We start from the raw sequence: 18,877 nt of genomic DNA, 5'->3' as shown, positions 1-18,877 counted from the left end.
GTGTGTTTCACAATATTCATAATAAATTTTATAAATATGCGCTTAACTTTTAAACTCACTAGGTACCGATATATTTTTTTGATGAGAAACTTCTGAAATAATGTGATAGCTGATGAGTAATGGGACTATTGTCAACTAGTTTTTATTTCTATTTAGTACAGTTAATAATACAAAAAGTATTCCATAAAAAATAAAACATAAAGCATTATATTTTTATTGAAATGAAACAAAATTTTTATTCTTCACTCAAATTATATATTTCATGAAATTTTACAACCCAATATATATATATTTATATACTAGCTGTCCCGACACGGCGTTGCCCGCGTATTAGTTGGTTTTTTGGCATTTTCGTAGTATTAAATTTTTTTTTTATCATATTTTTTATATTATGTATGATTATTATATATAGTATAATAATATCCAGTAAATTTTTTTTTAACTTTATTTTTAAATTTTTAATGGTTATTTGATTATTCGCACAAAGTGATAAAGGGGTACGCCCTTCTCGGTCCCTATTAGTGCAGATAATCAATGCTCCACTGTAATACAAATTAAATTTAATAAAATCAAATAAAACATTAAATACATGGGATACTTTATATTTAATATAAATAAAATTTATATTTGAATTTGGAATAACTATTTAAGCCATTAAAAGCTATAATTTATTTATTATATACGATGCCCATCTATAATTTAATTTAGTGTCAAAAGTTGTATTTAAAGAATGAAGTTTATATTATATATATATATATGTATATACTATCACTGTTGGTCTTCTAACTTATTTCTTTTATCAGTTAGTTTTTTATTTAAAATTTTTTTTATTCTTAATATTTTTAGATAATTTCATAACGTATCTGATAAAACATCTAATTTCCTATTTCAAGAATTGGAATTCGAGCAAAACTTACATTCATGTTATAATCATGTAAAATAATGACCTACAATGTAGGTAACAATGTAATGTTTAATTACATTGCTGATTATAATTAATTTATAGTATCTATTTTATACTAAGATGTTGAAATGCTCAATAAAATTACCAAAATGTTATATCAAATTTCATTCAGAAATTCAGAATAGTTATAAGTTCAGTGAAAACAATGGGCATTGCAAACTGACCGTTTTTAAGGGGTTCAGTATAGGCAATAATATTAGTGCTTGCATATGAGCCGTACATTTATGTACATAGTAAATACTCATTAGTGTTAGTAAGGAGGATCGGCGATAACGACTAAATTCAGAATACTCAATTATGAAATAATATATTATACTGATTTAATAGTTGAAGCTGGTGAATAAATTATAAAAAATAAAAAATATATATCTCTATTAGAAAATAAAATTTTAAAGTTTATTTAATTGCGGATTAATTAATTTTGGAAACATAATTCATGAAAAAATTTTAAAACTAATTTCATTTTGTTTTTCAAGAATATAGTCTAAAATATCGTCCCGTCCTATATTATCATCGCAAATGCCTACAACAATAACACAAACAATATTGTAATAAAAAATATTATATTTACCTACAAAATATTATTATCAAATTCAAAAAATGATTTACCCTTTGGTATCCACCATAATGTTCCCAGGAATTTTTTATTCCTGTTCTCTAATTATAATTATAATTTAAACACAGTTTTACATTTTTAATCATTGTCTTAATAATCGTTGTACACGGTCAACGGCCTTTGTCATAGGTCAGTGGTTTCTAGAGGTAGGGGGAGAGTGCAAGATGAGAATACCCAAAAAAAGAAAAATTATTAATGTCTGAATAACGTTGAATTCGGTTTATTTAAAAATTTAAATTTTTAAATTTAATATTTGATTCAAAATTAAAATTGCCTCTAAGATAATTATAAACACTACAATCATGTTATTAAAATAACACGATCATAGTTTAGAGTAATCTAGTGCAGTGGCATGATTAGGAATTTGGTTTGGGGGGGATTATAGGTTTTAGCAAAATTTGTACACCTTATACAATAACCCCCTCCCTCACCCCACCAAAACAACAATTTTAATAATTTTAATTTTAATAATAATAATAATAATAATTATAGTAATCGTAATAATAATAATAATGATAATAATCATATTATCACATATAATAAATAAAAAAAAATTACATAAAAAAAGTTTTGGGGGGGGGATCCATCTCCTTAATCCCCTCCCTAATTATGCCCCTGATATAGTGAATATATTTTACATTTTTACATGGCGTTTAAAAATGTCAACAACCATATCATAAAAAGTTTAATTCAAATTGAGTTTAAGCTGTGCACACAAGTGCATGATAAATAAATTTTTGAGTAGACGGCATACCCCTTCAAGACATTCGAGTTAAAATTTCTTTAGAAGTAATGTAAATTACTTGTACTTATGATAGTACACTTAATTTTACACACATTTTAAAAAAAATTCATACGAAACCACTTATAAATGTGCAGAGCCGTACCGAGCCATTTTTTATCCTGAGGCAGAACTAAAGCAATGCGCCCTCTAGGTTGTAGAGTTGTGACACTCACAGCTTTTAATATAAATATACGATTCGGATAAAATTTGAAAAATTTTATAATAAAATAATAATAATATAATATAAATAGGTTTCTTAGCAAAACAAGAAATAACATTTTTAACCACAAGTATATAATTATTAACTATCATCTTCTTATATTATAATAAATAAATAAATTTGATATTTTCAAATTATTAGAAGTTTCAAAATAATAGTTAATATTAATAAAAATGTAATAAAATATTTTAAAAGAATTATTATTTATAATTTAAAACTTAATTTTCCTTGCTTTTGTGTCAGCAAATATAATGTAGATATTAAGCAGATACCGACCTATCGTCAATTAAACGGAAAATAGTCATAAAGATAACATAATTTTTTCTATTAATAACAAAATATAAAACTATAATAATAATAAATATTAAAAATAGTTCAATAATTGTAAAGTAATATCGGAGTAATCAATGAAGAAATACATTTTATATTTAAAAAATAGTATTACGTTTACGGATCGGTGTGCAGTAATGCAAAATATTTATATATTATATTGTCAATTATACAGTACTATACAATAATTAATACTTTTTCTCGAGTTAATCATTTAATATTTTTGCGCCCCCCAGCTTCAAGCACCTAAGGCAAGTGCCTCGCTTACTTCACCCTAGTTACGGCTCTGGTCTACACTTGATGCATATTTAAAATAATTTAAAAAAATTTGGTGTTATATTTAAATTAACATTTTGATTTCCTGTCATAATCTTAGAATAAGTTTTAATAGTTTTATATCCGTCATTTTTTTTCTAAGACATATTTTAATTTATCTTTAACTATTTTCCGGGACCGGGAATATTTATAGAAATATTTTCAATTCCACTAAATATGTTTAAACTTTTAAAGGAGCATTCAACACAAAAAATATGTTTTTTTTATTTGAAAAAATGTTCAATTTTAAGAATAATAGTATAGGTCTTACGTTTCTATATATATTATTCAATAAGTAATGAGTAATTGAAAAAAGACGTGTGACGTCATTGTACCGTACTCATCATAATTGCATATCTTATACGTGTAAAAGTTCTTCCAACGATTTACACAACGATTTACCAACCTAAACATTTTATTTTTGAAATTTGATTTGCGTATACATGTGTGGTTTTATGTGTTTAAGACGACGCAAGTATCAAAATTTCAATACGACGTTTAGTTTTTTAAATAATAAAAATCTTAAAAGAGATATTTTTGTTATACGGCGCGTCATGGCGAGCGGCGATCGAACTACGGGTCCGCCAACTACCACTATCCAATTTAATTCTACGTATTTTACACACTAAACAAGACATAGTACATACGTTCAACCCAAATTTTAAAAATATAATGTAATAATATTTATTTATATTTATTTTAATAGTATATTGTAATAATAATATATAATATAATATAATATAATATTTAATAATTTATTTATCTATATTTATATTTATTTTATATATTATATAGATGTGAGTGTAGCGTGTAAAATCCGTAGAATTAGATTAGATGTATCAGATATATCTGATACAGTGTAACATATACGAGTGCATATAAACATACATAGAAAAACGACCGAATAGTAAATCCATAGGTCTCTCGTGTAGGTGGAAATAGTGCTGCGGAGGGTGTTCCCTCAAAATGTCAGAAACATTTTTGTAATAGAAGTATAAAATTATGTTTTTATGTTAACATTGGGACACATAATTCTGTAACACGTGTTGCTGTTTCGGAACGCAGGCGTCTAGTGTATAAGTACATTAATCATTATTTTTCCGGTTACTCCAGGACGAAAAGTAGGAAAAACTTTGAAAATCTCTCGCGAAAAGAAATCCCGTCGTGGCGTTGTCGAAAACCTTTCGTTCATAATCGTCCTGGTGTGATGAATTACATGGAAATCATGCCTCTTGTAGGGTTCGTCGTACGTATGATAAACCGCTCAAAGACATGAACTACTGCAGGCGTCACGGTCGTCGTTGTCGTGGGCGAATATCTTCTGATCAAATAATTTAACAATAATACGATGACCATTATTTATCACGCACAGTGTTGACAAATTTCAAACGGGAAAGAAATATATGTACAATCAGCCCGTATTTCAACGAATTTCAGGTTTTTTTTTTTTAGACTGTTCTACACACGGATAATATTATACACACACACGCGCGCACATACAACGTACATAAATATTTTTTTACAACAGCTGTTGCTTTATACTCTTTCGGAAATCACTTGCAGAGTTAACCGCGTGCTGTAGACGGGTACCTATGTACACCGTGTACATCTATGTGAGTGTGTATGTGAATGTAGCGGCATTACCTTTACGCGCAGTGGCAGGTGGTTAAAAACGCGCCGGGCCCAACTCTATTCACCTGCCAACAACAGCAGACTTGCACGAGCCGATTAGGAAGTCTTCTCTTATTACACAATTTATTATAATTTTTTTTTTTTTTGTTTTGTTTTCTTTCTAACAGTTAACTTATGACCCCTATTTTTGCGAGAAAAAAAAATTACTCACTCGCTAAACAGAACTTTGTTGGTCTTATAATCCGTTTCGCGCCATTTCTCGTTGTTTTATTTTCTTTTTAAAATTCGTTGTACTCCTGTTTTCCTGAGCTCTTCCTTGGAATGAGTTGTACCTACGCGTAATAAATATAACATATGCGCACCTACACCACGTTTACATATCATTTTTATGCAAAGCGAGTTCAACTCGTTTATACACAAACATCAAGCACGTAGGGATTCAAATACCAAAATCCATTTTTTTTTTTTCTTTCGATTTACCTAACAACTGTTCATGCGAGTAGCATGGCACGAGCTTATTCATAATATTTTAAATCAGGTGCACAAGTCTCGCACTTGAGACACGATTGCCTCAAGTTATCTGCCGGTTTCTAAAAAAAAAAAAAAAAATTATAAAAAACACCTGTACTTTTATGTTTTACATAAAATGATTATTTTAAATTACTTTCACATTCACGTTTTAACCACGAGTATCATGATATCACAAAATCTTTAAACGGAATTAATCTTAATAGATAAATCTATATATACCTATATATTGATTTATCTCATTGAATAAAAATACAGTAAATAATTAATAAACAAATGTATAATCGCACACGTTTATAGGTATCGTACCTATGTTTAAATATACATTGAGTGGTCAAGTTCGAGCACCGAATGCAGTGGTAGATTAAAGAGAGTTCCAAAGGGACCTAGCCTTCCCATGGCCTGCCAGATATGTTAGCACACGGTGTGAATAAAACTTAGATGAGGGATAAAATTTAAAAATGAAAATTCAAGTTTCTGAAATGTATGAATATTTATTTTATGAGTAATAAATAATTACTTTGTATTTGTATTTAACGAGTTATATACCATACATATATATATATATATATATATATATATATATATATATACCAGATTGTTATCACCTACAACCTGCAAAAAGTAAAATGAATACACTTCATAATAATGTATAATAATAATAATAATAATAATAATAATAATAAAAATCATAACGATCAATTCAATAAAATCATTAAACCTCCCTTTCCCATAAGTTTGACACACCTTCAATATGTATAGACTTATGAGAAAACCATTTCGGAAACCGAACACACATATTTTAGTATACACAGAAATTGCAGAAACTGAACGAAAAATTAAGCTAACTAAAACCTAAACAAAAAGTGTCAGTGCGATGTCACGACGTATATTTGTGTACAGTATATTTTTTGAACTCCTGATGAAAACCTACAACGACCTAGCTACATAATACAATTGTAGACAGGTAATAGGTATATACATATATATTGTGTGGTATTCGAACGTCTACAATCGCAATGTTTTGAAATTTAACTACTACACAACTGGGTGTAATGTTATAATTAATAACCGAGGTACTCTGATGACTGATGTATTGTTCTGCGATGCATTTTCACGAGTTCAATGCAGAACGCGAGTGCTGCGTTTTATGTATACGTGCATTGAATACAAGTATAAAATATAGTCCAATTAATTTTTATAGGTATACACTCGCGCACGTGTGCTAAAAACCCCGGGGGACGTGTTTTTAAAAACCGTTTCATGGGAACACTTACACAACTAGATTAGAAGTCATAAATTCAGTTATTGAATATTACGCATTACCGTCGTGCGGCAAATACAGTGCACAAATAACGTGATCACTAAATTTGACAGGTGTTTGAAAAACATACTCATAAACTAAATGCATATACGTATTCGATGAAATTAATTTGTTACTAGGATGTACATTCAATGTGAAGCGTGTAAACGTTACAAAAGGTGCTTGTAAAGTATTATCTAAATATGCTGTACAAGAAATCGTTTTCGCTCGGTAATGATTAAGCCTAACGGTTTGATTGCGTTGAATTTCCGAACTCATGTCGTGTATGTTTGACTGGTCAACCAACCGGGTGAATTACGGGTGAATATTATTCATAAATATATAGTTACGTTGGTGCAGTGGCGTAGCCAGGATTTTTAAATGGGGGGGGCTAACCGCTTTTTTGGATAAGTAAGGTAAGAGAGGATATGAGAATTCACCCTTAACCCCCCCCCCCACCATATACCACCAAGTTTTTAAACGTAATTCAAGCATTTTAGTATAGTTTTAAAAATATTTATGAATATATAATTTATAATAATAATAATAATTTTGGTTTCAGTGTTCAGTCACTAGTAAGCTTGCTCCCCTCTGACAGCTGCATCCTCTTAGGCGAATTTCTGGCAAATTCAATTATTTCACTTTCATCGAATTGCTCTTTTTTATTTATATTAGTCATAGCTAACCCATTCAGTCTGTTTTCCGACATAGTGCTTCTTAAAAAAAATTTTAAGCGATTAAGTGCTGAAAACGTTCTTTCCGGAGCGAAAGAGATAACTGGTAACGTGGCGAATAATTGTAAAAGTATTTTAATGTTAGGTCGAAGATTGGTGCGATGAGAGAGTGAATCAAGAGCAGAATATGGTTTTGGAATAGTATTTTGACTCCATTGTTGCCTCCATATGAACAAGTCAGCTCTGATTGTGTATGAGGTATCATCATGGAGATCTTGGACATATATTTTAGCAGCTTTTATAATATTTTTATCGTCATACATATTTAAATTGGCCAAAATAAATCCTTCAAGTGGCATAACATCAATAAGCCTTTGATTAAAACGAGCATCCATTGATTCTATTAAATAGTCAAGATACATTATACATATAAACACGGCCTATGGGGGGGGGCTATAGCCCCCTTAGCATCCCCCTTGGCTACGCCACTGCGTTGGTGTATACGAATGCACAAACATACGTGTACCCATAAGCGCAACTAGGGAGGCACAAGAGGGTATTCAGCGTTCCTGGTTTTTTGTTTTTCAGGTAAATTTATGATAATTACAGTGAAATACCATCAATTTTATTTTCAGCGAATTCAACACCCCCAATATTTGGATTCTAGTTGCGCTTATGCGTGTGTCCACTACATGCCATCAATTTTTCTCAAGAAATTGATGTTTGAACACATGCTATTTAATTTTTTGTTTTATTTGTAATTAATTGTAAATTTAAATTTCTAAGAATATGAAAAATATTCTGCAGTTCAATAATTGATACTATATATGTATATGTAAATATAAAATAGGTAAATATTTAAGTATTTAATAACTTAATACAATATTATTGAAAAAATACATATCTGATATATCTAATATATCTGATTAGTTTGAAATGGGTTTGAAAAATTACTGACCGTTTGTGACTTAGCGTTGTTGAAACAAAAAAACCCTTACCAATTATAATATATTTCTTGTATGATTCTCGTACGAACAAAAAGCGAATCAAATGATCACAAATAATAGATCATTAGACGCAGTCTGCGCATTTTACATTAATATCATCTAAACATATATTCGTTACACCTAGTATCCGTGTACATTATATATTATAAATAATAAATATATAACATGTAAATGGGTTTCATTTGTCGAGGTACAACGGTGTAAGACTGCCCGTATGCATATAAATATATGCTCGAGTGCACAATTATACACGCACTCACGCGGATCAAATTATATTGTTACCAATAGAGTACTGTAAACAAAAATAATAAATAATAGTATGTAGCACACATTTATTCGTATGTCATCCATTTTGGTACAAATATATTCTATGTATATTTTAAATTATCTTATCGAGTATATTATAACGGTTCGAACAGTTAAATCGGAATAGATTTGAATAATTATACTGGATACACGAATGATTACTAAAGTTTAATCATTTTTGTTTTAAATTAAATCATCGTTTGATAAATTCAGATCTTTGTAATCTATAGTCTGTACCTACATGCGAACTACTAAAGAATACTGATTTATTTACTTTAGATGAGAATTCGTCTGAATTACATATACATAATAAACTGTTCTAACTATCAAAAAATTATTTAATTTTTTTAAATTATAGTAAGTATCTACACGAAATTATTAATCATATTTTTACACTACACATGATTTATAGTGGTTGATTTGTTTTCATATGTTCTTTTAAATAGTGCAAAATCAAATGTTTTGGTATATTGTGTAATGCATATCCCTATCGGCTATAGATGATTATACGTTTTTTTTTCCAACTTTCAAAAATACTTCCTAAAACATATATTTAAAATCTGTGGGGGGAAAAAAAACACTTGTTCTTTTGTTCTTTTAAACGAACAAAACACAAAATTCAATAGTTCTATTTAAAATCACAACGTACGTACGTATGCGTTATAATTACAGCGTTTAAATGATAACGAGTATAAACAAATCAACTACTTATGCAAATGCTTGAGCGTGAGCGGCGTACGTATATACTTACATGAATGTTTTATTTTAAATATATATAAAAAGGTATTCATAATTAAGAATTTAGAGTATTTGAGACTAGTAGATACATTTAAGTTGAAGGCAATAATTATCAACAAAAAGTAAATAAAACGCTTGTGTCTTTTATTTAAAACACTTATAAATAATGCAGTATTAATACATGGTTATTATCATTCATAAATTATAATATAATTAATAATATTATACCAATGAATGAAAAAAGCAAAATAGATTATTTATTTACTATAAGTATGTATTCATATTTTAAATAATTTTATCGATTAGGTATTTCGATTAGTAAATATAATCAATTATTTTTATAAAATGAATAAATCATTTTAATTTCCAGTGATTTTTCGAGAGGTTCTCTTGATTGTGAATGTGTCTCTATTTTTAACCTATTCGATAATCAAAATCTTTCGATTATTCCCATCACTATTTATTGTATTTTGTCCCGGTTGCTCGGGCCTACTGACCTAAATCTCGCCGCGTGCCGTCACCGGTTTCTTTTACACCGTAATATATTATTATCATGTGTACATGTGCACTGCATCGCAGTGTCTTTAGTACATAAAGGCGTGAGCATATCTATATTACGTGTATAATATACATGTTATTATGTCGAACCATGTTCAGGAAAAACGTTATTTTCAAAAGATTCACGTCATATTTATCGTATCGAGTCGCTCCGGTATAAATATTTATCGGCAGATGTTTCAAAACGTGTTTAGTACGACGCGAAATTAAATAAAATAATAAACCTAGAAACAGTGCCAATAAAACCGTACGTTAATAGTTTATGAGCATATGCAAAGCTGGCATTGAAATCCTTGTCGACCTGCAGTTACGTCGTGAACAACAAAAGCCTGATAATTGCGATTATTATCACGCGGGTTTCCTATATACACAAATGTAGGTCTGTAAAGAACGATTTCACACACATTCACACATTCATAAACTCACAGACACTATTGTACATATATAGTTATCCGCAAACACTCTCTTACACACACACACACTCGCACACACTCGCACACAAACACACACAGACTGCAACGAGTTATCAGTAACACCTGTTAAATCTAAAAAAAATAACATCGCTAATATTATCTATTCAATTTTTTTCTAGTGCGATTGCATTGGTTTATTAATTACCTGCATTTAAATATCTGTTTACACGGTGGCGTGGACGTCAAGGCTCCGTTTTTGTCAGGTGGTTTTTTTTTTTTTTTGTATTGCTCTGTGCTATAAAAAATACGTTAAATATATATATACATAAGCACCATAAAACAGTCCAAAAACAAAAACCATATGTGCACTGGGTAATACTTCTTATATATGTTGTATAAGTGATGCTTGGATTGTACAAATATTAAAATGTATGCATACCCCGTGTATGTTTAAATCTTAATATCTGATTCTTTGTTCAAATTATTCTAAACTCATTACCTACCATGGGTATCCATGAAGATAATTATTTTGCTATATTTAGTTGATGAATTATAGCTTCGTATAATAATTACCGCAAATAATATCAGCTTATATGGTAGCAATATTCAGAAGGCAGAAAAGGTAGGTTAACTCATTTTTCAATAGTTTTTTACATTATTTTTCATGATCTAGTTTTTTTAGACACAATTTATGATATATTGTACCATATCTTTGTTGATCAGTAAGACTCGGAACTTAATGCACTTAAAAATCACTATATATGCATGCACTTATGCGCTTAAATAAGTACAAATATGCTTTAAAATATGCACTTCATTATTTTTCAAACGCAATAATTTTCATAAATAAATATATTTTATTAAATATACTCGTACATAATAACAGTACGAATATTTTACTAAGCTTAACATAATTTCTTGGTATAAATATATAAGATAAACAAAATAAATAAATAGTTTGAAATTTGAAATTTTCTTTAAAAGATGTTCCGATTAAATTGTATATCTGTAAAACATAAATAAAAATTAGTAAAAACGCTTTGAACCCAATTCATAAGAAAGTAATTAATTTTGTTTTTCCTGCAAAACTATTACATTGGACCACTAAACATTTTTTAAAGTTTTCGAATGTTGAATGATCGTCAACTCTTCGATTAATGTAATCAATGATAATCATTAAATTGATGCGGGTAATTATAAATAAAATTGGACATTTTGTGTCAACTTGGGATTTGAGTGGTGCATTCGAATGCATGCTAAAAAAAATAAATATAATTTGGAATGTCCAAATTGCATGCCACATTTTAGAGGGGTCTGTCCGAATTGCATACTGTGTACCCGCAAGTTTTTTTTATCATGCAATTTAAACTTTATTTTTGACTTTTTCATTTTTTTAAAAAAACATATGAATATAAACTGATTCGTTTCTAGATTGAAATATTTTTTATATCCAAATAAACATTTTACCAAATTGGAGAATTTCATACTGTGAATATTTAACATTAAATAAAACGATTGTAGTTTAGGGTAATTAAGTGAATGTATTTTAAATTTTTACATGGCATTTAAAAATGTAAAATGTTTACCCGAATATAAAAAATATTTCAATATAGAAATTAATCAGTTGTTACGACCATACTATAAAGTTTAAGTTGTGCACATAAGTGCATGAAAAATAAACTTTGGGATACACGGCATACCCCTATAAGACGTGGCATACAATTTGAACAAGCCCCTCTAAGAGATGGCATGCAATTCGAACAGACCCCTCCAAGAGATGTCAATTCGGATGCAGCCGGATTTGAAAATCATAATAGGTACGATATCTAATGCCTTTTATCAATAGCAAATGAAAACTCTCAAAATAAATATCATTTTATTATTACAACATTTTTAAATGTTATTATCAATTTATCAATAATCATCAAATATTCTTTAAAAAATGGCAAAATTAAAAAGTATGCTCTTAAAATTACTAAACACTAAAAAAGCAAAAAATAGTATTGCAAATAAGTAGTCAATATGAAAATGCTCTATTAATGATAAAAATATATACGTATCTATTTTTTACCTTTGGGATTTTTAATTTAAAATAAGTTTAACATTTCAAGCATACTATGCATAAAATGATCCAAAAACATATGGTAATAAATAAATTGAATAATTAAAAACAAAGAGAACGTTTCCTATATTTAATTAAAGACATTCAAGTTTATGGAATATTGTAACGTAAAACTAACCTTAGAGGTGTCACCACTGGGTGACTTCCCCTTCCTACCAATCAAAGTCATCACGTTTACTTATTGTATAACTTGTAAATACAGATTATAAATATATTTAAGACATTTTATGAATAAAAAAAAAAAAATTAACGTACAGGTTTAAACTTTTTCTTTTTTTATACTTAGCCTATCGATTAGACATTTTTTTTTTTAATTTACAGAAATATTTAAATGCCTTATAAAGTTATTTACCTATTTTTTGTTTTATAATACTATAACAGGTGTTTAATATTATAAAAAATATTAAAAAGCATATCGTATAAAATAATGCCCGAGGTTGAAATAAATTAAATATGAGCATAATGATTTTGCTATATTTTTACATTAAATGTATTTTATTGGACAGTAAACAACAAGTCTACATCATAGTTTGAACTGGAATCAATTAATTTGAGTATGTTCATCAACACACATGATATCACATTCAAATATCTTGTGGAATCCATAAGCACTTGTAATTTTCGTTGAACGTTACGTAAGTCATCAGCATTTGAATTAAAATCAAATACATAACATTCACTGAATTCTCCAGTCATATTACCAAAAAAATTACCAAATGCATAATCATTCGATGTGTACTGGGATTTTCCTAAGCGAACATCACAACATATTGAAGTATAATAATTTAGTCATTGATATCATTTAACAGAATAGTATAGTATATTATACTAAGTTTATTTTTCCGTGGCTACAACTGCTAGTAATGTAAAATCACATTACCGAAACACATAATATTTGTGATGTTCATTCGAATGTTCACATGTGGTTGAGTGGTATCTTTAAATATTTTAAATGTTACTATATATAATATTATAATTTTATTTTTATTTTTATGTTTCAACTAGAAAGTTGAAAATAGTTAAGGTTTAATTCTTTGTTCGAACCAATTTCACGTATTTTTTATAATCTCCTTAAAGGTTTTGATTCTTGCAATACATTTAATTTGTCCTGTATAAGAGTTCCGAGGTCACCCTGCAGTTTTATTTCTTTTTACATATCTTCTAAAATTGTATTATGTAGCTTTTTTGGATGTTTTAGTCCATATCCGACAATTTTCTAAAGTCTTGTTCTAATCGTATTTATGAGCGTACGTTTTTCTTCTTTTTAATTCTTATAAATTATGATTATAATCTGTAAGTTTAATTTTTACAGATTATTCTTAAGGTATTTATGGTATGGAAACAATATAAAAGCAGAAATATTATTATTAAATAGATAAAATGTGCATTATTTGTGTACATACCTAAAATACATAGATATCCTATATTTATTACCCTACACCCTTCGTGTAAAATAATATTTTAAATCATTATAATATAAGCTCATGATATCAATGTTATATTTTACTGTCTACACATAATTTAATTAATATTTAATATTGTTATTGATGATATGAATACACATTTAACGTGTTCATTATTATAGTTATTCAAATATTTTTGTATGATTAAGTTTTCTTTTAAGTAATCATATCTTTGGTAAACATAAACTTTTATAGGGTTTATTTTATGTTATTTGCCTTTTATATTTTATTTCAGACCGTTTCGCGTATTATAATATAAACTATTAATCCAATAAAAAGTCAATTTCAAATTGTCAAACTATCGTTAAAATGATTATTAAAAAGGTTTCCAATTGAATTGGTGTTCACTTAAAAACTTTGGATATTACGTGTTTGATTGGAGTAAATATTAAAAGGGTTATTTTATTTATTTTATTTACTGAGAGATAGAGATCGAAAATTATTTCACCTTTTAGAAGTAAATGTTTTGAAGGGGAATAAAAAATAACGATAGCAAATGACAATAACAGTAAATTGTTCAACGTTTATTTTCACTGAAATCACATTATACAGTAATATAGTAGTTTCTAAATGTATGTATTCCACGCAGGATGATAATGGTTCCTACCAATTATTGTAAATGGTTGGCTTACAACGAGTCGTTGAACGACTTGTATCAAAAATCATTTAGCTGTTGGCATGTCATAAGTATGGAAGATTTTACTACGTTTACTTTGTATAATTATACATTATAAGATTATAATTTACAACACTAACAGAATAACATTATATAGAAAAGTGTCCTGAAGAAATGTCTCAGTATCTAGTTTAATTTCAGAAAATACCGATACTGACAGCAATTATTGATACAAAGGTATACTAATATACGTATTGCCATCAACACGCGGTAATCTGCGAAAACGGGTTTTATATTTATAACTCTACATTTCTAAATAATTGTTCAATAACTACACACTTCTTATCTTTCTCATTCCGAGTGGATAAAAAACAAAACAAAAAAGATTATTTTAATATGTCCTGATTTGGTGTAATCTGGAAACTCAAACTTAATTCTACGTGTATAAATAAATATTACTTTATAATATTATTATTTATAGTAACAGTGGTGGTATCCAGCACTTTCGATATTTAGTAGACATCACACGTTACTTTTCAATAGAAGTTCCATAGTCATTAGGGTCCGACCATATATATCTGTTAATCAGGGTTAAATTAAATTGTTTATGTTTTATTACTTATTAAACGTAACATTAAAGTTAATCAATCGCAGTATCTATATAAATGTAAATGGTTCGCATTGTGTAAGAATTGCAAATCGTTACAGTTGGGGATTGAAGACAGAAAATTAATGTATTCGTATTATTCATTTATATATTATATATCCAATTTAGCACAGTGCTGGTATTATTAAAAAGGTTATTAGTCTCTTATCCTATAGTTTAAAAAATTAATAAAAATAAAAGTATTAATACGGAACGCATAGGTGTCAAATTATTACATATATGTTTGAGTGTCGTTTTAAAAACCTATCGAAAAATAATTACAATAATGTTTGAATATAATTTAGTGTATAGTTTAGAATAATATAGTTTAAAAATGAAGTAAATACTTTGTTTAATAATTCTTATACATCTTCCTATGATTTGAAAATATAATAGATACAATATATAGAAAAATTAATCAAAATGTTTAAAATATATTGATATAGCGTAATTATTTTACCTTAATTATTGAATAAAATATATTTATTATGTATCTAATTATTAATATTTGTTTTTAGTTATTCAGAAGAACAAAAATATGTTTAAAGTGTTTAAAAAAAATGTTATCTTTTTAAACGGGTGAATTCTGTATCCAAATAAACTATTCTGTCACACGGCCGTTTTTTAAATTTTACTTTGTACTCGCCACGATTGTGTGGTTGCATTAATTAATTTAGACTTGAGTAATAATTGCGTTTGCCCGATTATTATTTTTATACGGATGTACGATTGTTTTGACACGACGTTTTTATTCTTCTACCGTACACGCGCGTGTACAATGTTTCCGATGTTACAGTTAACTCTTCGACCGAATGACAAATGGATATAGGCACCCGACTCGTCCGACCAACCACAGAAGTCGACTGGATCGTACGCCTCACTGCCCAGATAAAAATATGACGTTCACAGGCCCTATTATTTGTACAATTTCGGACTGCACACTTGATTCTACTGCTTTAAATGAAAATTTAGTCTCGTTACTGTCTTAGATAAAGAAATATATTACATACATAATATAAATATATACACGCATTAAATTTTAAATAATTCAATAACACTCATATTTCCTAGTAGTTGGCTTATTATTTAATTTTTGTTTTGTAGACCGTAGTGCACACTTGTACATTCGTGGTGCATATTTGTGTGTCGGGGTGTACATAAAAATAGGGCCTGGACGTTCATTAAAAATCGATTTTAAAGTAGTCATTTTTAAGTACGCGAAATTTGCTCAACTCTGAACCGAGGCTCCTGCTGTACTCATATATCCATATATTTATGTAGTTCTAAACGCGCACCAAAGTATAACATTATACCGATGCGCGGTGTTGTACAAATTATTCGAGTCGCGTCTAAATTGAACGTGACGTGACCATCACTGCGTAGTAACTATTGACAATACATAAAGAAAAAAAAACAATAATTGTTGCGCGCACATATATACGGAAAATATTTGATACGTACACGGTTTACCTGAAGTGTGCAACGCTAGTGCCGCACCACGACTTCAACTTTCAGTTGTGGAACACACCGTGAAAAGAAGTTAATCGTGGGCACGCGATTTCTTTTTTCGTTTACGGAAGACGTATTCGAGTACCGGCGGGGGTAAACATTGTTGAAAAGTATTGGTCACATCCAGGTCTTATTTTAACGGGCAGTACGACCCAAATTGGGTGGTAGTAGTTTCTAAACCCAACCTAGTACCTAATAAGTAATAATTATGTAAATTTACAATCTTTGTTACTTCGATGATCGATTACGAAATTCAAATAGTGGTACACGTGTAACGGAAAAGATCCGTATTTTTCTTCAATATTTTACCACGCGATGGTCAACATTCTAAAATATCAATTTATTTGTGGAGGGGGTAAGTAAGTATTGTGATCCAAATGAATGTCATAAAACGAACTTTTCAACGTGTTTGGCCAGTAGGTAAAAATCCTTAGAATAAGTCGTATCCAATCCCGGATTATGATAATTTGGGGCCCGAGGACCCCATAATCATAATCGAGATATCGATGACTCACGCATAAATATATTTCAGAGACAAAAAAAAAAAAAAATTATTCTAATTTACAAATTTATTTCTCGCTTTTTTTTTAATACAAAAATTGAAAATGTTATTTATACGAATAACTGTTCTTTCTTTTCGGGGGAAGCAAACCATTTAGTCATACCGTCGGTATTAATCACCCCCCAAAACGTGTTACTCTACGAACACGAAACCGTAAAACTACATACCGTTTTATACTTGTTTTCAACACGAGCTAAGAAAAAAAAAAAGAAAGAGTTAAAAAACGAATAAAAAACCTACTGTCAACCCGGGGGCCTACCGTTGTTCGATATCCGTTGCGGGCCCGGGACCATGCCCCCCCCCTGCTGCCTTTCATCCGGTCTCGGTAGCATCGGGTATTACGTGACGCGGGGTGAAACGAGCATTGCGACGACGAACCCGTCCGACCGCCGCGACACGAACGCGCGTTACGCGTTAACCAGGGAGGGGTTGCGCGTGCGGTTTTCCGACGGTCGGGGGCGAGTCGTCCGCAAACGCATCACGTGCGCGTGCGAAGCGGTGTCCGACCGGTACGCGCGTGTTACCGTTGGTGCGCACGCGTCATCTTGCGGATCCTTTTTTTATTATTATTTTTTTTTTTTTGTTCTCCCCGTTCCGGACGGACGAGCGGGGCACGCGTGAAACAGCAACACGTGGTACGAGGATGGCAGACGGGGGGGGGGGACACACGTCGCCGACGGGTATGGCAGCCGTAGCGTAACGGTTAGGCCCCGACCGCCATCTGTCGCGCGCGCGCGTACGGTTACGTTACGTGCCCACATCGCTCGCGCGTACCGCTAAAAAATATCTGTACCCACCCCGGTTGTTTCCCTCTCGTTTTTATTCGTCTCGTTATCGTCACGCGTCTGTTATACCTGTACGGTACCGTACTCGTGCATACGTGTACGTATATATATATTTTCGTTTCGTTTATTCATTATTATTATTATTTTGTTTTTTTTTTAATGGAAAGACGGACAGACGTTACCTACGTGTGTTATCTGACGTCGACGCGCGCGCCGTTAATTAATATCGTATTGTAAAATAAAACCGTCACGCGCGCACGCGATGCTCAACGCCGTATTAATAACGATTCGATTTCGATTTCACGTGCGTATTGTGTACGATCGATCACGTTTTCGAAACCGGTTAACGATTTTTCAATCGGACGGTAGGGGTACACTCCGTTTTTTGTAAACGGTGGGTGCACGAGATCACGGGCGGGTTTAAGGGGGTGGCTAAGGGGGCATCAGACTCCCCACCCCTCCCCTTAACACTAAGCCATCTATTTTACAAAGCAAAGCATTATTAATAATTATAATAAAATATCGTCAATGGTCATTGATGAATATGATACCTATTTTATATATATTTTTTTTATAAATAAATACCTCATTTTTGTTGTTAATTATATGTATTTACCTGTATTTTAAAATGGTTTCAGATTAAAATTGATACCAATAATGTGACTATTTGAACTTTGTCATTATTGTGAAAAAAATTACTTACTTATGAGGGACTCAAAAAAATATTCTGTAATTTAAAATTTTATATAGATTTAAAAAACCAACAACTAAATTCTTAAACCTCCA

The sequence above is a fragment of the Sipha flava genome, unplaced genomic scaffold (assembly GCF_003268045.1).
Source record: "Sipha flava isolate LNK unplaced genomic scaffold, YSA_version1 41_pilon_pilon, whole genome shotgun sequence".
In the NCBI taxonomy this organism is placed as follows: domain Eukaryota; kingdom Metazoa; phylum Arthropoda; class Insecta; order Hemiptera; family Aphididae; genus Sipha; species Sipha flava.
This window is presented reverse-complemented; position numbering follows the sequence as displayed.